This window comes from Anas platyrhynchos, chromosome 14 (genome assembly GCF_047663525.1).
Source record: "Anas platyrhynchos isolate ZD024472 breed Pekin duck chromosome 14, IASCAAS_PekinDuck_T2T, whole genome shotgun sequence".
Classification (NCBI taxonomy): Eukaryota; Metazoa; Chordata; class Aves; order Anseriformes; family Anatidae; genus Anas; species Anas platyrhynchos.
Window position 1 is genome coordinate 15007619 of NC_092600.1, and position 25940 is coordinate 15033558.

At 39.0% G+C, this 25940-nt stretch overlaps 1 long non-coding RNA gene across 1 annotated transcript; it reads right to left on the reverse strand.

Annotated features, from left to right (window-relative positions):
* Window positions 1-1519: 1519 nt before the first annotated feature.
* On the reverse strand, window positions 1520-25421 carry LOC106018769 (uncharacterized). Its single transcript, XR_001193103.5, has 4 exons — window positions 24944-25421; window positions 24693-24772; window positions 6485-8437; window positions 1520-6124 (listed from the first exon to the last, which is right to left on the reverse strand). It is a non-coding gene; the product is annotated as an uncharacterized lncRNA (long non-coding RNA).
* Between the last annotated feature and the right edge of the window lie 519 nt (window positions 25422-25940).

The following is a 25940-nucleotide window of genomic DNA, read 5'->3' on the forward strand; positions in this document are numbered from 1 at the left end:
GTCCCTGAGTGAAGAAGGAGGAAGGCAAATACATTAGCTGCGCTTCGATGGCTCAGTAGAATAGGTCAGAAAAATGAAAAACTGAACATCAACTGTAAGAGCAACTGCAGCTATAAGGAGAATATAGAGCCTTTCAGAGGCACTGTCATGGCATTTCCAAAATGAAAATTTCTCAACATTGCAATTCTAGGGAAAATGAGAACGACTATATCTACACCCCACCCTCTTCATTCCTCACACACTAGATATTCACTCAGCCTTTAGCTCACTGACACATTCATTGATCCAGACTCGGTATATACCTTGACTAGACAAAGCATTTTCTTCCCTTACATTGCAGTAAATATCACAGACAATTGATTGAAAAGATTCTTTCCATTTCTTTTATCTTGTTATGAAATAGATCTAATAGCATGTACGTACGTCATTCTTATTTTTGCCATGTCAGGGATCTACTTGCCTCAAAATAAGTTTTAATGACTTGGTGAGTGGCTATTTTATGACAAGCTGTCTTTAGCTTGGTGCAGACGTTATGATGAAGCAAAGCACCTTCAATCATCTGCTCTCTAAAGTCAATCTTGTCCTACTTTTGCATCCTCTCCATTCTTGAGGTGTAGGTAAATTAATTTATGGAGCATAGATTGAACTTCTCAAATAGCAGCAAGAGGGATTATGTACTTATTCATTTTTGAAAAGCTGTAATAACTTGTTCCAGTTCAGGAAAAAAAAAAAAAAAAAAAAGGTGAAGGCATTAAGACATACATAAGTGAAGTCAATTAAGATAGGGAGGCACAGGACATACTTGCTGACTGATGTCCTTTTGCTTTCACTTTTTTTTTTTTATCCTTTAGGCACAAAATAGAAGCTGAAACTTTTGATCAAATAGTTAACTCATTTCCCGATCAAAGCACAGTTATCTACAATGTTGAAGTTATCATTCTTCAGTTAAATGCAGGGAATAGCTATGTAGCATTAATGTTCCAATTAGTTGGCTAAAAAAAAAAAAAGCACAAATGAAGAAAGACTGTTTACATCAACACAGAACAATTGACCCCAAATATTTGTTCCAACTCTTAAGCTTTCATTATTGTTTTCCTTTAAGAACCAACTTATTTTGGCAATTTAGCAGATAGTTTCAGAGTAAGAAATTGAAACATTTGATTTGAGCTAAAGAAGGATATCTGAACTCCTACAGAAATATTTTTTTCTATTTGGAAACTGCAGTATCCATGTTTTTGTGAATAGGTTTATACCCTTCTCAGTTTATTTTTAGCAGGTAAGTGTATGCACATGCACAAACATGTTTGTTAGCTGTCCGATTCTGAGAGAGACTAAAAGACAAATCTCTAATAAATGGAAAGCTATAAATGGCTTTCCAAAAACTTCATATTAATAGCCTGCCATTTGAAGAAGTGTCATAGATCTCCTGTGAAAAAGACATATGAGATTTTTTACAGTGTAATAAAATACAATATAAGATATAATAATTTGATTATAACATTGAATTTTTACATACCTGTAAGGTTTATTTTTTATTTTATTTTTAAGTTCCATTAGACTTGAAAATTCCACTAAAAATTACCTATATTCATGTTCAAAATCAATCAGTAGAACAGCGTAGACAAAATATTCTGGAATCAGCAGGTTAACCATATGTGTACAACCACAGTACAATCAAAACAAAGTCTGTGTACTACTCTGAGGTGAAATCTCATCAGAAACATTCACAAGTGCTTACAGATAGTCAGCATTTGGAAGTTGAGAGACATTCTAAAATACAATCAAATTTAAAGTGTAGATTGATAATAAATATTAATTAATCTGCCTTACCCATGGTACTTTTGAACTATATGTTCTTAACTACATTTTCTAGGAAAATACAGCATGAAGGCAAGAAACCCCAGCTCAGCTAATGAAAAGGTAATCTGTTGTCTTGAGTGAACTTAAGGTTTTCTTTTTGGTATGTAAATAGTAAAATAGCAAGTGTGCAGTTTTCTACTTACTGAAATTCATTTTTCCACCTACGTGATACGAAAGACAATCAGTAGCCTTCATTTATAAAGACCACATAACAGGCACCCTGTGCTCATCTGACTTAGTTCATCAGCCTTGCCACCTTTTTATTAAAAAAAAAATGTTGTTTTTTAAACCCATGAACTCTGATCATTGAATTGCAGACTAGTTTGGAAACAATGAGTGCCAAAAGAGATGGTGTGTTTTGCTAGCTGACAGATGAAGAGCACTGGTGCCAACAGGCTGCCTGACATGCTGTTTCTTGCAGCAGCAAGTGACAGAACCTGTATCAGTCTGCTGCTCTATCTGCTAGATCTAGAAACTGGAAAACTGGTCAGGCAGTAGAAACAACTGGCTGAGAACCGGCATCCCTTCCACACAGCCCTGTAATGTGCTATGTCAGCTGGAGAATAATTTTCCTCCACTTATCTTTGTGCTACTTTGTTTTACATGTGCACTTTCAGGTACTCCAGCACATGTAGGTACTTAGTGAGAGATTGAAATTCATCTATACAGGAAAGTAACTACTTACTTCCATGAATTCCTGCATAATCTGCAAAATAGTTCTCCCCCAGTGGGAGCTAAAGCAAAAAAGGGGAGAAGGATGCTTGGCTAGGTTTCTCTGAGGATGCTCAGCAACAGTGGTCTGAGTTAAGAGCTGTGCTCCTCCTCATAATTTGAATTTTGCACACTTGACCAAAGACAACTAAATTAGATTATAGTGGGTCAGGAATCAGAACAAGACAGCTTTTTTGCTTAAGGACATTGTGAATCAGAGCAGCATGCTGAGGAAAAGCTGTTAAGAATTCTGAACATTGCTGTTCCTTGCGTGGATTTTTTTTTTCTGCTATTTTATTCTGTCTCAAAGCTAATCAAGGGAAGTTGTCTGAAATGAGGTATAAACTATGTTGCACAGGCTTATCAGCACTGTTTTGAACTACACCAGCAAAAGAGAGTTTAGCCAAAATAGCAAAAATACTTGGGGACCCAAAATAATACCTGTATCTCCCAGCATGTCCCAGATTTCTTCATTATTTTATTTATATAAAAGCTTATGGGAATTTGGAAAAACAGGGAAAGTTTTCTGCACAGTTTTACATTTCCGAGCCTTTACCAGGCCCCCAAAGTATACATGGAAAGTGAGCAATGTTTTCCTGAAGATTATTTCCATCTAATAACACAACAGATACACTTTAATCATCCTCCATTCCTCACGTATTACACTCAAAGTATTTATTTGCTGACATCTCAAGCAGGACTGTCTATCAGGTTAGATTTACTATGGGGCAAGACAAAGGTATAAGAAGTTAAGAAAAATGACTAGAAGGAGAGGGGGCGGTACCTAAACTTAAAAGCGGTGGACCAGCAAACCAGAAATTTGTACCTGAGGCTGCTTTAACAATTGGGTCTCTTACCTCTCAGTCTAGTATCTTCTGCAGAAGACCACCTCATCTCATGAGTACTTGAGTCTTTTCCAACCCCACATTTGTTATTTGCAAGGCTTTCTGAGGCTGGTAAATTTAACATAACCTCTACTGATTCTCCTAGTTAATCATCACCTAAGAGAATGTGTTGGTTCAAGGTTATTTCTCAACACACCCAAAGCAGCAATTACCAGAGCAATAAAACACATCCTCCTGTGCTTAAGTGTTTTATTGATAAGCACAGCAACTTACCTAGACAATTAAAAGTGACATGACCAATGTTTTTCTTTGGCCTTCTCCCATTAAGACAAACTCAATCTTTCAGATTTGTTTATAGGTATTACGTGCTGCTCCCATTGTGTCTCACGCCATCAAATCCAGTGTCCTGCAGTACCACTTCTCACGATGCATGTACCATCCAAGTGACCCATGCTAGAGAAAGGCTAGAAAGCCATTTATCAGCTATTTCTTTTGCTGATAGCAAAAAGGCTGTCCAATCTTAACCCTTAACCATGATTTTACATCACTTTTGGCTAGGGAACTCTGAAATTTAAAGTCCACCCACAGCCCCCTCAGACTAAAACACACTGATTTGTAAGGACTGCAGTAGTTTCAGCAGTTAAAAGAAGAAATGAAAATCGATTTTCCAGACCTTACCAACTGCAAACCTGTTTCCCTCACCAGGTCAAGCTCTTTGTGACTGAATAACAAAGAGCATCTCACCCCTTAGTAAACTGCTCATGCTGCAGAAGTGGGCTCCAACACAGAATGTGTTGTTGGAACTGCTTCTATCATCATTGGTGCTGGCTGCTCTGAAAGTCAATTATGATATACTATACAGGAACAGACATCAGGAATATGTTTGTTTTTATCCTATTTTTGTCATTTCTATTTTTAAAAATCAATTAAAGTTGTTAAGATTCATCAAAGAGGCAATAAAATGACATGCTCTCTAGCAGCAGGAGAAGACTGATAGAAAACCTACTGCTATTACAGCTGTGCAATCAGCTTCAACATAGGCTAAAAGAACTGCCAGAGAACAGACCTGCTCGGCAGAACTTCTCTTATGCAATATGAAAAGAGCTCAGAAAGTTTTAGACGCTGATGAAAAGGACAGGTTGAAAACAGGAAGGAAGTGGTTTTCTTTTTTTTGGTTGGGTGAACGAGCCTCTGCAGGTCTACTTATTTTAGTATCATCAGTCATCTGTAGTATTATCTTGTTATATTGTGTGTATTATTATTATTATTATTATTATTATTATTAATTGTTCTCATTTGATTTTCTGTATCCTTTACAAATCCTTTCATGCCTTTGCATGCTTCCTGAGTCTGCATTTACATCCTGGAGCTGGTCAGACTGCTGCTTCACAAAGGCATCTGTTTTCCCAGTTTGGCATTCTAATAGTGTCAATAAGGAGCATCTTCCACCGTCTTATGTCCTCTGTGCATGCAGCAGGCCCTTAGGCCCTGTTTGTTTCAGTATTGTCACTGCTACAGAATAGCACAGATGCATTCCCAGACAAGACCAGTAGAAGTAACTACAGCATAGTTTGCTATATAATACATAACATTGTATGCAGATATACAACAGATCACTCCTTGCTCTTACACCTAACAGGATTAAGGAAAGTTTGATGGTTTATGGAGCCATTACATGCAAAAAAAAAAAAAAAAAAAAAAAAAGTAATAGTGCTTTTCAAAATTCAGCAATGGGTGAAGCTCATGAATCACTGGGTGACTTTCAAAATCCAAAGCAAAAAGAAACCATAAAAAATCTCACCACTCAAAGATTTGCTTTGGTCTTTCTCACTAGCTAGTCAAAAATCCCATTGTATTATTTATACAGGTGACTGTGCAATGACAAATCAAAGGGTTTGCCTTAGTATTAATGACTTCTAGTATCTATACTGAGCCTGAGGCATCATACTGTCAGGAGCATACCTGAACAATGCATATGCTTACTATAAATTATATAGCAACCTGACTCTGATCTGTGTTGAGTCAGACAGATGTCTGCTATCCTTTCATTAAAAGGTATGGAAAATACATTAAGATGTCAATATTTCACTATAAAACCAAATTAGTTTGGATCCACAGACATTTGCATTTGTGGTCATCTTAATTCAATAACAAAGCTTTCAGGTCAGATGAATTTCTGACTGAATTTCCATGCAAGATTACAAGTTTACCAAGGCAGAGAAAGTGAGACTGGTGTGGAGAAGCCTAGTGTTTGTTAGCTCTAGCAAACCGGTTGACTACTGAGCAGAAAAAGAGATGGCTGTATATTTGAAGAGCATTTTTGGTAGAAATCAAGCCATAAAAATACCATTCTGCAAGGGCAAGAGAGAAGAGTCAGAGAGTATAAACAGAGGAAGTCCTGCTCTTTTGTGATCCTGTTATATTTTGAAATAAGGAAGCTAGCCAAAATATGTCATTTTAATCTGATGTAGGACAAACTTCTGTCCCAGAAATGGATGATTTTGAGCAAGCCTGATACAGGATATGGTACAAATACTTGTAAGAAAGGATTACGAATCAACTGTATGCTCTGGAACAGATTTTGAAGTATTCCTGAACACTCTCTCCTGTACATTCACAGAGTAGATGAGACCCTCAATTATATTACTTCAGCCTGTGTGCCTACCTCATTAATCCTGTACTTTCAGCAGCTAATTGCTTCACTTTCCCTATCACACACAGAATCACAGAATTTCTAGGTTGGAAGAGACCTCAAGATCATCGAGTCCAACCTCTAACCTAACACTAACAGTCCCCACTAAACCATATCCCTAAGCTCTACATCTAAACGTCTTTTGAAGACTTCCAGGGATGGTGACTCCACCACCTCCCTGGGCAGCCCGTTCCAGTGCCTCACAACCCTTTCAGTAAAAAAATTCTTCCTAACATCTAACCTAAAACTCCCCTGGTGTAACTTTAGCCCATTCCCCCTCGTCCTGTCACCAGGCACATGGGAGAACAGGCCAACCCCCACCTCGCTACAGCCTCCTTTAATGTACTTATACAGAGCAATAAGGTCACCCCTGAGCCTATCCTATGGATCTCTCCATGATGTTTAAACCAAGACCATAGTTTTCAAACTTCTTTACATACCTGCTTGAGCTCAGTAAAACATACCGGCCTGAAGTTGTTTTTTTTTCTTTGCCTTTTCTTTCTTTTTTTTTTTTTTTTTTTTTTTTAACAAACAAACAAAAAAAAACACAACAACAACAAAAAATCACAAGCAACTTCATGAAACAGAACCTCCCGCTGTCAAGTCACTCCATTTCTTTTTCCATCAGTAAGTATGCCTTTTGCCCAAAACCTGGTGTTAAGAACTCTACAAGTCAGGCAAAGCATTTAATTTCAGAAAAGGTTCTTATTTGTACACCAATAATACCCAGAAATACCATCTACTTCTCTGCACCGATACAAGTCAAAACCCAGCAATTCTTACCAGTTTCTGCTTCTGAAGCCTGTGTGAGACTCCCAGTGTGTACCAACCCAAGGGCTGCAATTAACTGCAGCTGCCAGGACTTCCAATAGGAAAATTCAGGTCAAGTGATTAAAAAAGTAAAATTGTTTCCAATAGAATCAGAAGGAAATTTCCAATTAGCTTTAAATGCTCAAGTACTTAACTTCAGTTTTGCTACTTTAATTATTACAACACAATTACAGTGGCCGAGTGTGTTTAAGTGAAAGCACTATATCCCAAGAAAACTGAGTACAGGAATTATTCATACCAATGTAAATCTATCAAATTATTCCAACTATCATCATTTGTTAGATAAGAATGTCACTATGAATTAAATTGGCTGGAGTAGTGAAACTCCTGTACTTTTTATCCTGCTTCAGATCTCTTCAGAAGGAAAGATATCTTCTCCATGTGCTAATCATATAGGACATTTTCATTTCTACTTAAAGAGTTCCTATTCTGATATACTATCTTCCGTATAGTAAGTACATCAGCTTGTGAAGTCCTCTGCAGTCCTCTTGGATCGATATTAGGCCTTAGACATACTAACTGCATTGGACATGCTTTGAAATACTTTGTTTTTTCCTAGCTGAAAATTGCAGGGAATGAGTGACCTCCATGGCTGAACATGCAGTGCACTGTTAACTACAGCCTTAGATTTCAATGTGTCTGTAGCTGAACGTTTTTTGCATGGCACCTCACAAGTACTCTGTCCCAATGAAACACTGATGATTTTACTGACCCGCATCACTGAAACCCCATACTGAAGAGCAAGCGCTAGCACAAGGACCTAAGAAAGTAACATCATAAACTTAGTGTATTACAGTTTGCAACTAACTAAACAGTCTAAAATAAAGATTTTGTTGTGAGTATGTTTTTTGGACAGTAGTGGTGTAGGACATCTTGCAAATACAGCCTATATTACTTATCAGCTAGAACTGCTACTGTCCAGGAAATGCATCTCATTGCCAACTGACAACACATAATATTGAGTCTGTAGGAACCAGCTAATCTAGAACAAAATTTTAGAAGTACAGTCCAGAACAAAAGAATTATAAGTACAGTAAACACAGTGTAAGTCTCCTTAGAGTATAGTAGAAAACATTGCAGCATTCTGGTGTAAGCATGAAATAGGAGGAGTATCAACATCAATGTATAGATACGGTTGTCTCTAAGGAAGGCTGTATTATTTCTTCCAAAATCCATACTGATTTCTAAACTTCAGATTACAAGGTTCTAACATGAATCTTGCACTGAAGCCAATAGAAGTATGTTTTCCTGCAAGTGATCTTATCAGAATTGAGTTTTAGAAGCTTCTGTTATTGCTAGGCTCCCCACTTGTGGCAGCAGTTTTCTGTAAGAGGACTCTTCTGCGTCAGGTTTTCCTCGGGATGAATCAGGACAGCTCAAAGCCCACAGACCTCCCTCTGCTTTCTGTACCACGATAAGGGACTGCCTGAACAATTCCAGGGCCTCCGTCCTCCACACAGAAAGAACAGTGGCAGATACTGGCATCAAATCCAAAGGTCTGAGAAAAGAAAAAACACAGATAAATTGCAAAAAAAAAAAAAGCAATGAAAGCGTTAGAGAACTTGTCCCTAGGTTTGTGCCTGGTACACCACACCAATAAGCACACAGTTTGCCAGCTTTGGGACTACAGAACTATATTTTGGTCACCATTCCAGGTCTTAGGTCCTTCATAAAAGTGCAAGAATGGTCAAGTATGTTGGTCTGATTCACGTGTTCATTCTCAGAGTACAGCTCCATAATTGGAAGTTTCCCAAGAGTCTACCACGTCATTCTTTCTAATTTCAAAAGATCACTAGAAAATAGTGCTTGCAAAGCACAATATTACATTGGGATGTTATACAAGAATTCTTGTCATTAGAGCAGCAGTCAGTACATCTGTGCTTCTCAGCCTTGCTCGCATCTTTCCAGTATGGCATCAGCCGGGCATGGGGGTCTGTGAACTACACAGAACTGTCCCTGCCACAAGGAGCGAGGAATCTAAATAGGCAAGGCTACAACAGGATAAGAGAAAATTGTAAGAAAAGCAATCCCGATTTCCTGTCTTTAAAAAATATACATTTCTTCAGTTACCTCTTCTGTTAATACAGACTGGAATCTGTAAATCCAGGACGATCTCTTGTTTATATTAGAAATAAGACAACATAGTCTCAATTTCAGGGGAAACTAAATGCTGCCCTTCTACAGAGTACAAAGTATTTAGAAAAAAATGAAAAACATGAGGTGACTTTTACCCCTGTTACGTGCTTCCATACTCTCAGAAATGACTGTTTGCTTACACTTACTGACAGCAAGTTCCTTATCTAAGGCTTCTGGCAAATCTGCTTTAAGCTTATTGCTTTACCCATTGAACCTGATTATTTTTTCACTCAAGGCATTAAGATGTAGTTCCAGTTAACAGTAAGCCACCTTTAGGTCAGGCTCACCAAACATTTAGTTTAAATTTCAAAACCTGGCAATATTTTTCAAACACTCATAACCAGATTTTGCAGTTCTTAGCACCTACCCTAGCAGGCAGATTTCACAAGTTCAGCTGTGATACATTAAGCATTACCTGTAAAGGCCTATCAATAGAGCAGACATATCTTAATTATCACCCTAATCCTATACATTTAAATAAATGGGAGCTGCAGCATTTGAGTACATCACCCTAGCTAATGCTGTATTTTTTAAATATTGAACTTCAGTTGTCTAAGAGAAGAGCTGTTCATGGTTTTTCTTCTATAAATTGAAGCCTTTCATTAAAATGGATCACCTCTTCTACCGTGATAGCTCTTAGACTATGTTATTAGAGCTGTATCTCATCATCATATATTGCAGTTTCTGCACTGAATTTTTATCCTCAACACTTCAAAGGATAGACTCAGCTCTAAACACGCTTTAGGCTGAAGTAGGCACAGCAATGACAATCTGCAAATGAATTCAGCTTTTCAACCCAGATCAGCGGTTCCCTTCTGAGCTGCGGTTTAGAACAGCCTGTGTTTAGTCTGTGTTTATATGCATCTTAATACAAGCGGTGTTTGCAGATAATCCTGTGACAATCCTGTAAGAACCTAGAGCAGAACCCTAATACCAATGTCTTTATTAGAGGTCACGTAGGCAATTCACTTGTGTCGAATGCAATCCTTCTTTGTGGTGGTTTTACCTTGCTGGGCCACTAAACACTACAACCACTCTCTCGCTCGCCCTCCTCCATCAAAGAGGGGAAGAAAAGAGTATTCTGGAAATAATAAAGGCTCACAGGTTGAGATAAGGATAATTTAATTAAAGGGAAAAAGGAAAGGCCATAAAGAAGCACAGAAAATAATTCTCTACTTCCCATCAACAAGCAATATTTGGCCACCTCCTAGGAAGCAGGGCCTCAATATGCATAGCAGTTTGGGAGGACAGATTCTTCCCAAAGAGATTCCCCTTCCTCCCCACCTTTTATTGTGGAGTGTGACACCACACAGCATGGGATATCCCTTTGGTTGATTTAGGTCAGCTGCCCTGATGATGTTCCCTCCTCACCCATTGTCCATGCCCAGTCTGCTGGCTCTGAAGAGGATTAGAGGGGGGCTTGGTGCTGTGCCAGTACCGATACCACTGCTGTTCCACCTGCAAGTGCAGAGCACAGCACTGTATGGGCTGCTGCAGGGAAAGTTCACTCCATCCCAGCCAGACCATGTACATTATTGTGCTCAATGTAGAAAATGTGTCCTCTGCGTATGTTACAATGTATACTCTGCTACAGCAAGGAACTGCAATAGAGAAAAGTGGATACATTTAGGATTTCTAATGCTGCTGGGTGATTTCCTTTCAAAGAGCTCACGTGCATCAGGCAAACATCGCGTCTAAGAATTCTAGTAGATGGGGTTCTGATGCTTTCCTGCTGACATCCAATGGAAGACTATTTTCTGAGGAAGCCTTTTGAATTCAACCACAGCACTGAAAATATTCCTTGTGTTTTCAGATGATGCAGGAAAGGAGATAAGTACTGCCTTGAACCCATTGTCAGTCTCCTGTTCCAATGAAGAACTTTCTGCCCTATTAAGAAGCACTGCCAAGCAACCCCTTGTTTTGATACTAGAGCACATTCAACTTCAATTCACTACAAATAAGGTGATTTTCCATGTAAAGATAAGCATACCCATATCAAGTGTTGTAAACTTCAGATTTTCTCATTTTGTTTTCAGCTGTATATGCTTACGCAGGAGGTATAGAAGGGATTTGTCAAGTCTGTCCAAATGCATCTGGTTTTGTTTAACCTATGTATGAATTTATAATCTATCATTGTTTTCCAAGTGTCATGAATAAAATCAGAGTAACAGAAAAGCTACAAAGGCTTTTTAATAGTTCTATAGAGATTTATAAAAAGACAATTATTTCCTTTGTTTCATCTCCCATTTGGCTCTTAGACAACACAGCTCAATCACAACAGATCTGAGGGGGAAAATGTTTGAGGATGAACAGCGTATTTATATTCAAGAATCCAGTGCATATTCTGGAAATACCATGATATTGTCGTAAGAAGATTTCAAGCAGTGCTAAAGTACTGGTATGATAAGTCCCAGAGGGTTGTCTAAAGGAATTGATCTGCAGAGACAAAAACAGTTTTGGAATGTTGTCACTTTGTTATGTGTCTCACCTTGATCCGTAGGTGTCACGAATAAATATAAAACTAAAGCTAGCAGCTGTGATACCAGCTGGTCTTTACATACTCTGCTGCACATTCCCAAGCCATAACAATAATATGCACCAGTATTCAGGCAATCCCACATTCAGCTCACATGATCTGATTTTCTATTTATTCAGTTAAAAAGGTAACACTGCATGAAAGAAGTTTCCCAGAACTTCTGGGAAAGTGCAATATAAATCAAAAAGAATCAAATGTATGAATGTTAGAATTTATACGAAAATAGTAAACAAAAACCTAAATACCTTTGAAGGTTTTTGAAGAGACAACAGAATTAGTGACCAGGACAACTGAGACGAAACTATTTTACACTGTAAAATGTAGTAGTCCTATATGAAGGTTCTTCCAGCAATTCTTGAAAGTTGCATAATTTTAACAAAATTGAGGCTAGACAGAAAAGTAAGCAGGGCATTGCTTTTCTTCCAGAATTTAACTGAGTTCTCAGCACATTTTGTAATGTTAAAATAAAAAAAAAAAAAAAGAGACCAGTGAGAGATGGCTTACATTCTTTCTGCAATTTCATTTGTAAACTATAACTGGCATTAATAAAAACAGGCAATGTGGTTAGAATTATCAATGTAAACGCTGTCTTATATTTTGGCTGTTACCTGCAGGAAAGAATTACACATCTCCACAAAATGGCATAGCAGAAACAGAAGGAAACCTAAGCATGGGTAAATGTGCCTGCCTTAGGCAAAAGGTACACAAGATGCTGGTTGTATTTAGAAGTTTGAATAAAGCTTGTCAGAAGTTGACAGAGAGCCTCAAGAAGATAATGTATTACATGTGGTGTCACTCATCCTTAGAAGAGCCAAAGGGAAGGATCTCAAAGCAAAGTGCCAACTGCAGAGGGAGTATGGGAACAAGCACAGGGACATCATCTACTCCTGAGTCCTACAGTATACCAGGAATTAAGTGTATCATAAAAATAATTGAGATTGCATCAGGGAACTGGCTCTAAAGCCAACTCTTCTGAAGTAGAGCAGTTTTTGCCAATTGGCAAAAAAAATAAATAAATATCAGCATTGCAATTGGGAGCTGCAGGGAAGCTCACTCCCTAATCTGATAGAAAAGCAAGACTAATAATAATCTAATTAATCCTAATAATCACCAGATGTTTTGTGGGCATTAACAAATCCATTTTAACTACCAGATAAAATGAGCCAGAGAGTATCAGCTTGCTTGGAATTACAGTACATACTAAGCTTGAGAGGACTCTTGCCTAAAAACTTTCATGTCTGGTAAGGAAAACTACAACAGAAAATATGGGAATACTTCAAGAGAATGGAAGGAAACTATTACAATTCTAGCCAAAGTCTTGGATGGTCCCTGTCAGCACAATCCTCTGCAATCACTGCAGGGCCAATCCTACTGTACTGTAAGAATCCCATGACTAACAGCTACACAAAGCCCTTTGTCAGCAGTAATGAGAATACAAGAGATGGACTTGAACTCTTTCTCTGCTGTCTTTAGCTGACCCGGTCATGCTCTGGAATAACTTATCACATTTAATTCAGATCAAGGTGATCTAGACTACAGCTAAGAAGTGCAGGAAGCCAGGAAAGAAGTAAGCAATGTGTCAATACTGTGGTGTAATAGCATCTGTGCTCATTCTTCACCCTCAAGTTACCTACACACCAGACCTGGAAAACTGAACTGTTGCCTTGCACCAGCCAGGACTCTTTCTTCCTGACTATTAATCAGGCAACTTGCACTATAAATAGGGTGCACGGATACACCCCACAATACAAAACCAGTTCTGGATTTATCCATTAGTCAGAAAGAATTACCAACGAACCTATCACCCCCAAACTCCCTTGAGAAGTTATACATTCACATGTATCATTGTGAGAGATATAATGACAGGGGGAGTTATACATTTCAATTGCTTTTGGCCTTTTTCTTTCCTAAACAGGGCATGTGCATCTGTCAAGTACTACCGTCCCTTAACTCACAGGCTCCCTAAAATCTATAGGGATTGTAGTTTGAAATATTTATTCTGAAGATCATCACCTTTTCACCAATTTTTGCCTTAGCAAGTCCTTCCCTTGGCCTTCCTACTTCTTTCATAACTTTTATCCCTAGCTGTTTGAAATAGTGCCTTCCTTATAGGAGTACAACATTTGATTTCTCTCCACTCCATGTTAGGATTCTGTTCCTTAGTCATAACAATAACAACTATTTAACAAACAAATGGGTTCAGCACTGTGGTCTAAAATAAATGTTTGCCTACTCCCTCTTCTGTTTCCTTTACTCAGCAGTTGCTGTAGAATAAACAAGCAAAGATTATCACTACACACCACAACGCGTCATGCATTTGCATTCATAATGTCAAGGGAAAATGAACTTAGCTGTAAGTGGTACATTGCTGTCTTTTTACTATGGGATTACTGGCCAGAGACAGCTATAAGTCAGCCAGATAGGCTGACTTGACATATTTGTTTCAGAACCCCTTTGAAATTAATTGCAGTTTTACAGCTGACTTAAAAACTGAACCATACCTCTAAGTTAGAAGCAATTAAAATATTCACCTGTGATAATTGGGGATCATTTCATACAATAGAAAACATTATATTGTATAACAGACATTTAGATAATGCTAGATAATTCCTGGAAAAAGAGCTGTTATATTTCAACCCTACTTTTAATACAAGTAATGGCTTATTCCAATAAAAGTGCAATTTGGACAAACTTGCCAGCCATTTTCAAGTCCCAAAATGTACTTAATTTTGTTAGCAATATTTGAGTGAATAAAAAGCTTATACAATTTTACCTTATGTTCTATGTGAAGTATAAATATTAAGTATTATTAAAGAAAAATATACAGGCTCAGTCCAGTTCTGAATTAAAGGTTCTCAGTATTTTCTGCTGACATGTAAGAACCAGGACAAAGGCAGAGTTGTTCATTAATCAAAGACATACACTAGATGACAGATATTGTAATCAGCATTTTCAGTTTCAAAATAGCTGAAAATGAATTGAACAGTGATAAGAAATGCCTGGTACATATAAATTCAGAATCTCGCTAACATTAATTGTGATACTCACTATCTAATTAGTGGACTAATGGTGAACAAAAGAACAACCGTGGTATGATTGTTCTAATCCCCATTCAAAACACTGAGAGCCCTTGTACTGGATTCATTACAAGATAAATTATCCCCTGTTTATATTGCTTCCAGATCCTGGTAACAAGAAGGTATGTCCAGAAGTTATTTAGTGGGAGGATGAAGAGCTAAGATGATATAGCATCATAATAGAGCTTACCTGCAAGAGGATTCAGTATTCTAATCCAGGAAAATGCACTGAAACTTGTTGCAATAATGAAAAGCCTTGAATCTTAGACAGATTTGTTAACTTTTTTTTTTGCTACCTTTAATTGCTCTACAAAAATATTACAATGGTAACATATTATTGAATAACGGAATCAAATATATATTTGAGTAGTAGTGTGCAAAGCCACTATGGAAGGCCAGTTCTTTTACATCTGAAATCTTGAATCATGAAAACCAATTTCAAACACCTCCTTCACATATCCATTTTTTAATGTTTATAGATTGGTAGCTGCAGTAATCAAATAGGTACTGAAGCAGCAACCTTTGGGTTTTGTTTGAGTTGATATCACTACGATACATAGTACAACCCTAGAGAGGTTATTTCCTTTTTTACAAAAAGGTCAATATGCATATAAATGAAAGTCAGCTGTGAGTTGCTCAGCATGTCTCCCATAGGCTATACAGGTAACACACATTGTAATTACCTCCACTACTGATATCAGACAAATTAGTGATCTGGAGGATCAGCATATAAATCAAAAAACTAGAAAAAAAGTCCTGTAAAATCATGCAGTCCCACTGAGTCCTAGAACAAACAAATGAAAAAACAGGATTAGATAAATGTTTTGCCTATCTTAATTTGGAAAGACAAATTGCAAAGATTCACCTGCTTCCATCAGGAGAGACATTTAAAGATTGGCAGAAAAATACACACCATTGAAGTCAAGATTGGCTGACATATATTCACTTTTTTAGACTACATACTTGACAGAGTAGGTGATTTTTGATGATACTGTTACTGCTGGTAAATGTTTTAAATTCTTTTTCTATGATAGCTGGCATTTGTAACAAAACATACTTTGCACACTGCAAGTAATGTTTGGCATTGTCTCCAATTAAATATCAAAAGCCTGAGCATTGTTAGTCATCTCCCTATAGTCTATAGAGATTTACATGTATTTTTATCTCAATTTGATTTTTACTGAGTCTTTAATGACACAATAAACAACAATGCTCAAGGCCTGAGCAGGAATAACAGAAGTAAACTGAGCAAGGATCCAAGGTCTTTTCTTTATTAGAAAGAGCTTAAGTGTTAACAGTACAAAACATCTAATTTTTATAACTAGAGATTCTCTTAGTCTTAAACTAAGAATATATTTAGCTCATCACAATCGGTTTGCAAGTAGCTAAGGATGAAGTGAATATAAACTTCTGCAAGTGACAAACTGCAGGGTTCACATTTCAGAAACCTTTAGCTATTACTCACAATTTGCTTCCACTGTTCTGAATGTCTCCATTGAAATGATTGTTATAAAATGTTCCATAGCTTTCAACAGCTTCAGTTCATATGGCCCAATAAAAGAGACACTGTAATAACTGAGGAAAACACTAAACATAGCATTTTTGGTGTTTTAAGCCAGAGGTTTTACACAGAAACAAGAGACTTTCCTGTTCTAGACACTAAGCACTCTGCACTTGCAAGCTCAATGTGGATTATACATACCATGACAGATTTTTGGCCTTTAGTCCCAAGTCCTTTAAGTGACTGCATTACTGGCAAGATTTTAGTCCAACACAGTGTTAGCTACAAAAATATACTTATAAATGTAAAAACTCATTTGAAGTGTGCACTCAGGTTCTGTTACGCAAGACCTTGCATCTCTACTGCAAAGAGTAGAAATTAATTTCTTATAAATAATTTAAACACTCCAAATAGTCCAAATAGTAGAGCTTTAAAGGATAAAACTTACCACAGTAAGGTTCATTAGAAAATTGCAACGTTTTGACCATACAGTTTTTACCTCTTCAGGATACAACCCTATACACTGAGAGTTTAACCTTGATTTAGTGTTGACAGGAGGATGGAAAATAGACTTTCTACATAAATTTATGAAAATTCCAAAGTTCAGAACATAGGTTCTACTGATGCATATTTGAAATCATTGTGTTCTTTTCTACATGCAAAAACTGAACTTCTAATATAATACAACTAGCCATATTTCAGGAAATTGATAAATTAACTCATCCATAAATATAGTCATGGCCTACATTTGCAGCAAACACATGTATGTTAATGTTTGCAAAATACCGGATAGGAACAGCATGTTCTGTACGTGTCTTCCTAGTGATCACTGACTGAGGTCCTAGGCATCTCCCTTGAGTACTGTGTTCAGCTTTGGGCCCCTCGCTACAAGGAGGACATCGAGGTGCTCGAGCAAGTCCAGAGAAGGGCGACGAAGCTGGTGAGGGGCCTGGAGAACAAGTCCTACGAGGAGCGGCTGAGGGAGCTGGGCTTGTTCAGCCTGGAGAAGAGGAGGCTCAGGGGCGACCTTATTGCTCTCTACAGGTACCTTAAAGGAGGCTGTAGCGAGGTGGGGGTTGGTCTGTTCTCCCACGTGCCTGGTGACAGGACGAGGGGAAATGGGCTAAAGTTGCGCCATGGGAGTTTTAGGTTAGATGTTAGGAAGAACTTCTTTACTGAGAGGGTTGTGAGGCATTGGAATGGGCTGCCCAGGGAGGTGGTGGAGTCACCCTCCCTGGAGGTCTTTAAAAGACACTTAGATGTAGAGCTTAGGGATATGGTTTAGTGGAGGACTGGTTAGTGGTAGGTCAGAGGTTGGACTAGGTGATCTTGGAGGTCTCTTCCAACCTACCTAGATGATTCTGTGATTCCTTGAGCGACCAAGTGTTTCAGAGTGAGGAAACTCAGCAGGAGCTGAAGAACTCAAGACCTGGCAGGGTCAGTCCTGGAAATTCCATCCTTCCATGATGAGGACACAGAAACCATTTCACAGATCAGAGGCTCAACACATCTGTCTGATTTCATCCAAGATCCACAACAGCCCCTAGAAACTGTTTAATCTGCTGCTCTTATCACTAGAGTGCCCAGCTTCCTGCTACAGTAAGTCTTCACACTTTTTTTTGGAATAAGCCTGTGGCAGGCTTGAACAACAGACACTAATATGAGAAAACAATGATCTCACTGCAAACATGAGATCACCATTGAAGTATTTGTTTCTTTAAAAATAACCCAACGTTTGCATTAAGAAAATGAGCAGGAAATCAAGCTTATAATTGCATACAGTTTGTGTCTGTATTGTATATACGTCCATGTTTTTAGAACTGTAATTAATTCTAATAGTTATTGAAAAATCCTTACTAGTGCAGGAGTGAGGAAAGTAGAGCTAGGCACAAGTCCTATATGAAAACAAATGTGGTGTTTGCAACAGCAAGCATATGAATAGATAAAAAGCAAATGCTGGACCAAGTACAAAGCATAGACTGGAGCAATTCACTGCCTCTAGCGATCATATCAAATTCTTCTAAAAATACTGAAGAAAATAGGGAAGGATCAGAGTGAGCAAAGACTATTCTTCACTGCAATACATAATGAACTTAGAGGTTTCATCTAGGGCCCAGATAACAACTAGCACATATTATGGATCTTCAGCAATTTTCAGCCTCTAGTAATTACAGCTTCAGTGCTCACCAGCTCCTTACAGAACTTACTAACAGCAGCATTCCAGTTCTGTGATGCAAACCATCCATATATGGCAGTCCATACTAAGCCTTTCAAACCAGTCTCAAAAATGAGTGTGGCAGCACAGCTGAAGCAGCACAGACAGGGAAAAGGCTCCCAAAGGTAACTGTACCCATTGGCTCACCTCCCAGCACAATCCATGATCTGTTCCCAGAGCTACGCACCTCAACACTACTAGTGAAGTTATAACCAGTCAATGCAACCTCTGCAATCACTGAGGCTCAAAAGCATTCAGAAGTCCCAACTTTTAGACATCTTTAAGAATTTCATGCCTGCAACCACTGATCACCCCAGAACACAATTCCTAAAAACTAAAGAATCTGGCACCTCACTGATTTTAGGACCAAATCCTTCTACACATTTCATGCAGAACAAGAATGCCACTTGTCTCACAAGGGACACATTAAGATGAGTAAATACAGGTAATTCATAAAGAAGCGTGATCTCCAAAAAATGAAGACAAAACATTAGCATTACCTTTTTCTTCTGAATATTTTAAAGCATAGGTTCCAGTAGCAACAAAGTAGTGCCTAGAACTCAAATAAGCCCTCTTTGCAAGGGTAACTGCTTTTCAAAATAGAGAGTGCACTAGCTTATTTGACTACGCTTCCAAGGAGACTTAACCTTTACACAGAACAACTGGATGATTAACAGTATTATTATGCTTGTTGCAAAAGTGACCATGTGTTATGCTAATAAGAAAAATGTTCAGCAGCATGAAAATAACCTCCCTCCTGAGATTATTCCATTAAAGTTTAATGCTTGCTCTATGCCTTCTTTTGAATACAGATCATTTGTTTGCAACACGAGCTGTCTCCGAATCATCTGTTTTTCCCCTTTAATGTCAAGGCCTCACTAACACCACACTCCATCCTCATTATCAGGCTTACTGCATTAGGCTGCTCTTCATAAGCTTTCAACAGTGGGAAACCTAATTCAATTTCTTAGCATCTTTTCAGGATAGTTCTTTTGTGAGAGGTGAAGTTAAATTTAGATGAACTATGTCATTTGCAGCTCTTTTTAGACACAGCTCAGATGATTTTAAACCTATAAAATAGGTCCAAAATACATCTGAAGTGGGCCTATCCTACTGCATTTAGCCTAACAAAGGCTACTGGCTCAGAACCACCTAAGCTGACACTGAATTCACATCCACTCAAAGCAAGCTCTCCTTTGCAGATCTTAGCAAAGCGCAAAACACAAGAATAGGAGTTAGAGGAAGATAAAGGTTCTCTCTTAAGCAAAAGAAAACCATGGCTATGCAAAGCTGGTTTTGAGTCATATTCTCCAACTCCACTAGTTGTACCCATACCTTCACATAAAAGCAAAACAGCCACTGTTGTTACTTCTGCCCTCATAAGTCAGGCACTAGAGGGGGCTAAAAGGACGCACAGCGACCATACAAGGAATCCTTCCTACTAAAGGATAAGCAAAAGGACTTTCTGACTTAATATGTTTTGGACAATATCACAGTGCAGGAAATAATAGGCTTAACCAAGTAACACCTCTGCATTGCAGAACAACTTCTGGGCTCATGTAAAGATAAAAAGATTGTTCAGATTTATGCTAAGGGATGACTAATATTGGAAGACATTCAACAAAAACAGAGAAAGTAACCTCACTTCTCTTACTGTTGTACATAACAGTTTATTTTAATAATGAGTATAAGGGAAGGCCCAGAAAGCTGTGAAGCAGTGCTGAGCCACATACCAGAATCAAGCAAATATCAGATGTCATTGTTCCATGTTCTTATCCCTTCTTTAGTCCTGTATACATATGATCTTTAGGTATGGTGGGTTTTTTTGTTTGTTTGTTTTTAATTTTTTTTAATTTTGACTCCACAAGCACTGGGATGTGCCTAGTCTCTCACAGAAGAGTTCTACATATGTGAGAATGACAATCTCAAAACAAAATCAAAACAAAGTCAAAATTCCCATAAGGAATAACATGTTACCAGATGAAATTTCTTGCTAGTTGCAGATAAAAACAGTTTATGCTGTGCATCACTGCAGCACAATGGAAGTAGTGACACTATACTAAAGCAATTTAGCTCTGTGGTAGAGCAATATACATTAATTTGGGCACAAAGCCATGATAAGGCATCTATTTCTGCCTAGCATGGATGTATTTGACTAGAGAGCTTATTTGTTCCCTGAGAGAATGACGCTTTGCAGTCAATGCACAGGACTGGTACTCAGACTACATGGATTAAAGGTTCTGCCCTGCTATACACTGTGTGACCTTGGTGATACTCTGTGCTATACAGAGGCTCTTATGCCATGCTCATCCCTCTAGCATCCAGGTTCCTTCCAGCTCATCCACACCTGCACATTTCCATCAGAAAAGTAGAAATGTCACAGGAGCAGATCTTGCACTAATACAGAAAGGTAGGATGAGGTGATGGTTACACACTGCTGGGCAGCTAAACTCCACCACAACTGCTCTCACTCCTCCTACTCAAAGGAAGAGGGGGAAAAATGATGGAAAAGGGCTCAAGGGCTGAGATAAGGACAGGGAGATCCCTTACTAATTACTATCATGGGCAAAACAGACTCAACATGGGGAGATTAATATAATTTACTGCCCATTACAAACAGACTAGAGCAGTGAGAAACTGAACAGAAGCTAAACACCTTCTTCCCATTCACTTTTTTCTACCTCCTCCCCTCAAGCAGCACAGGGGAGAGAAGGCTGCAGTCAGTCCATAACACTGCATCCCTGCTGCTCCTTCACAGTCGCTGCTTTCCCCTGCTTCAGCATGGGGTCCCTCCCATGCTGATCCTATGCAGGCTTCCCGCAGGCTGCAGCAGTTCAGGAACTGCTCCCATATGGGTCCATCCTTAAGGAGCACACGGGTCCCCCACAGGTGACAGTTCCCACCAGATCACTTACTCCACCAGGGGCTCCTCCACAGGCTGCACCATGGAGATCTGCTCCTCTGTGGTACCCCACAGGCTGCAGGGGAACTTCTGCTCCAGTGCCTGGAGCACCTCCTGCCTTCCTTCTGCACTGACCTTGGGGGCTGCAGGGCTGGTTCCACCCCTCCAGCTGCTGTTGCACAGCGGTTCCCTCAAATATGCTCCCAGATGCACAGCCAACATCACTCACTGGCTCAGCTCCAGGCAGTGGCAGGTCCCTTTTGGAGCCAGCTGGAACTGGCTCTTCTCTAACATGGGGCAGTTTCTGGACTCATCTCACAAAAGCCACCCCTGCAGGCACTACCAAAACTTAGCCATGTATACCTCATACAGATGATAGCCAGTCATTCTTTGAAAGTTAAATTTTGTTGAAGTTTTGTCCCCTCATTTGTGAGGTGTAAAGCCTCCTTTCTCTTCTCACTCTACATACTCATAATTATTACAAGGACTATCAAATGTAAACACGGCTAAGCAGGCTGAAACACCTAAATATTAGGTAGTAGCCTTTGTAGATCTTTGGATCCTGAGAAGTTTCTATTGCTCTTGAACAATCTTTCCACAAGTTCCATGGGGGTAAGAACCATACCTTTAGGAAGTAGTTGGTACAATAATGCCCACATCTCAGTTGCAGCAAAACAGTACTGTCAGAAAAAGTTGTAAGGAAGATTCAAATGGTCACTGTGGTCTAGGTGGAAATATGCACAGTTTTCTTTGCTGCTGCAGCTCAGACATCTGGCCTCCTCACGCACAGTTTGGAGGGGCAAAGTATAATGAAGAACATCAGTTAGACTGGCATTTACATTCCCCATGCAAAATTCCCCATCACCTGATCTCTGACCAGTAGCTTATTCAGTAAATTAGCTTTCTTTGTTATAAACACCAGAGAATGTGACTTACTGCTTCTCAGAAAACAATCTTTAGAAATAATTAAGTTATGAAATGCTATACTACATATGCTTTATTTCCAACAGTTTGGTTTGGAAAATTGTGATATGCCTGGTTGGGAGAGGGAAAACAATGATTCTGTCAAAAAATCTGTGTTCAGACTTGATCTAAATTCATGAATAATTCTGTTATAATAAACACTGGGAAATAGAAATACCACAGCTCATGACATGAATATAACTAACTCTGCCTCAGAAAGCACTGTGCTTAAAGCATGATTTGAATTCTTTCCCAGCCCTACCCACGGTTTTAGCTTGCCTACTATTTTTTCATAAATAAAAATATTTACCTTAAAACACATTGTAACCATGGTAAAATTGCTCCCATAGCTGAAATTACAGGATTAACAGCTACCAGTTGGGCTTTCTTTCCGGAAAAATCACAGGTATCATCTCATTGTAAGCAATACCTTCTCCCAGAGCCTGAACCCATTTGAAATATAACAAAATTGCCTTGCATCTCATCCAACAAGTACTGCAGTAAAATGAATGCCTATAATCAACTTTTTTTCCCTTCCCCTCCAGCCTTCCCTTTCTAGATTCCCACCTGGGACTGATTCGCACCACCTGAGAAAACAGTTAATGCTCTTTTTTCTTTCTGCTCATGATTCTGCAGACATTTGTCTCAGAATTGCTTTGATTTTCTTATCCTTGCAACCTGTGACTCTGGCTACACTTCTGAATTTTTTATGTTTTTATATTACCTATAAGAAGCTTGCATGTAAAGTTTCACAGTGCTTTCTAAATCCAGTATTCCCAATGTTATCAAGGTTCCAACAAATTGCATTTTTCTGGACTTCACCCAACCTGCTGCTTTGCACTTGACTTTAGGCTGGACCATCTCATCCCACGGTAGACCTGAGGGGCAGACAAGAGGAGCCTTTCATGCCCTCATTTTTATTTAAGCCCAAATCTTAAATAACTAGAGAGCACTGATTTTTATTAATATATAATACATATGTTTCTCCAAACCAAATACAATTGTATATGCAGCTTCATCAAAAAAGATGTAGTATTGATACAGCTCCAATTGGTGTTGAGCACCCAACAGGAACCTAAGGTCCCTTTGTACAAATTGCTTTTCTGGTTAACCAATCCAGCCACTAACACAGGCAGCCAAAGCTCATTCTGGAGCTACACTGTCCATGAGATTCTCAACGTCATCCAAAAGCAGGCAGCAACTGGCTGCTGCTTATTTGAGCAGTACAGTCACATAGCCTAACAAGTTGTTTACATGGGATACATGCCAGGGAAGTTATCCCCTCTTTCCTCCTATTTATAGATACATATCTCCACATAAATAGTAACAATTTTATTTTAGAAACGACATCTGAGCCAGATAAATTCAAGATTGCTATCCCGATCACCTCCAGGAGGCTTAGCAAAATGTTACTCTCCTTACAGAACTTGATGGTGATCAATAGCAATTTTACCTCAGTTGGATTAGGATAAAAACTATCAGTTCACCAGATAACCTCCGGAGGGCTGCACCCATACCTCAGAATACATTAAAGCATAAAAGCAAGTCTGATGCCATGGAAGAACACAATGATGGGAAAAAAATCTCTATTAGCTACACAGAAAGAGAGGGCCCCAAACGCAGTCAGAGTTACATTTAACAGGACAAATACACTTCAGAAGCTTTACTTATGTTTAAGGAAAGGTTTTAGATTTATCCTTGGAGTACCACTGCCAGCATGTACCTGCACACAGCTAACTACATAAAATGCACAGTTCAACTTTGTTGTTGCTCTCCCATATAGCTTTTATGCATTTTGCACTGCAAAGAACCGAATTTGTATAGCTTTGTAGCTATCTTCCCTCCATCTTCTTACCCTATCTTATCTCCAAAGTAATTCATCACAACATTAAATTTTCTTCTGGAAAGAGTCCAGCAGAGGGCCACAAAGATGATACATGGCCTGGAGCATCTCCCCTATGAGGAAAGGCTGAGAGACCTGGGTCTGTTCAGCCTCGAGAAAAGACGACTGAGAGGGGATCTTATCAATGTTTACAAATAGCTTAAGCGTAGGAGACAGCAGGACTTGTCCAACCTCTTCAGTGGTTTGTGGGGACAGGACAAGGGACAATGGCCACAAGATAGAGCCCAGGAAGTTCCACACCAACATGCAAAAGAACTTCTTCACGGTGAGGGTGACGGAGCGCTGGGACAGGCTGCCCAGGGAGGTTGTGGAGCCTCCTTCTCTGGAGACATTCAAGGTCTGTCTGGCTGCCTACCTGGGTAACCTGCCCTAGAGAACCTGCTTTGGCAGGGGGGCTGGACCCAATGATCTCTTGAGGTCCCTTCTAACCCCTATAATTCTGTAAAATAGAGCAAATTCTGAGGAAGAACAAGCACATGGTAGTCCCACATACAGTTAATAACAACATCAGAGAACTTACCCTCAAGTTCATCCTCCAGAAGCCACCATTACTGGGAAAAGTCACTACTATTCAAGACTATCCTAAAGTAAAATGGTGACCTAAATAAGAGCACAGAGCACACTTTGTCTTTAAATGAAAATAAGTAAAGCAATCCCTGCATTCATCAACCCCACTTAAGCACCATATTAAGCCTCTGACTTGGTACAATACAGAACAGAAAGCACAAATTGAATCTCAAAAACAAAATTTCCCTAAAAAGCAAAAACTACCTTCTATAAAAAGACCTCTTTGAAGAGGTCTTTAGAGAGACCCTTAAAAGCTTCAGTAACAAATAACTTGAAAGGTTCCTGAGCTGAGCTTAAATACAGTCCCCAGCCATGGGCAGGGCATGAGTGGAGGCCCCAGGTGAAGCTGGTCAGGGCCAACAGTGCCTGTTACTGCCCGTCAGTGCCCTCAGCGCTCTGACACACGGGGACGTATGATGCAGACAACCATTTTTAAGTGATACCAGGACAGAACTTCTCTAAGTGAGAATCAGGTGAAAAGTAGGGCCAAGCCTTTTGTATAAAGTATACAAGAGAGATTTCTGCTAGCAGAGCAGGTGCTTGCGGTCTCCTGATATACTGATATACTCTACTTCCTCATCCAGACACGCTACCTCACAAGCAAGGTCAATTTGTGAGCGATATAATGGTCCGGAAGATCTACGTGCTCATGTATACTGTACCATAACAGCAACTCCCTGTACAGAAGACTGCAAGCACACGGGGTTTGTTTGCCTTCTCTTTAACTTTTGTGCTAGTGGACAGTCTGAATACAGTAGCACAGAGTGAAAGCAGAAGACAATCAAACCTATATGATATAACCAGTAAGAAGGGTTTAGGATGAAGAGCTGCTACCACTGAAGGCAAAACAGCTTCTTGTGTCTGAACTCCTGCAAGCCAAGAGCATGTAGGCCAGAAATAAATATGAGACTTTTGGAATCACAAGAACTTAATCACAGCCCATTTTGGTGAGCAAAATACCCAGTAGGATGGCAATATGGACACTAAGAAAGCAAATCTGTTCACGTAATCTAAAATCAGTGGCAAATTGCCTTTCTATAGCAAACAACAACAACAATGATAATAACAAATATATGTATAATAACGAGCAGTTCTAATATTTCATAGGCTTAGTATCATAGAGCCAGTTCCAGCAGTCATGCAGAATGTTCTCTACTGAGTAGAATATTCTCTACTGAACCTGAATAACTTAAAAGTGATA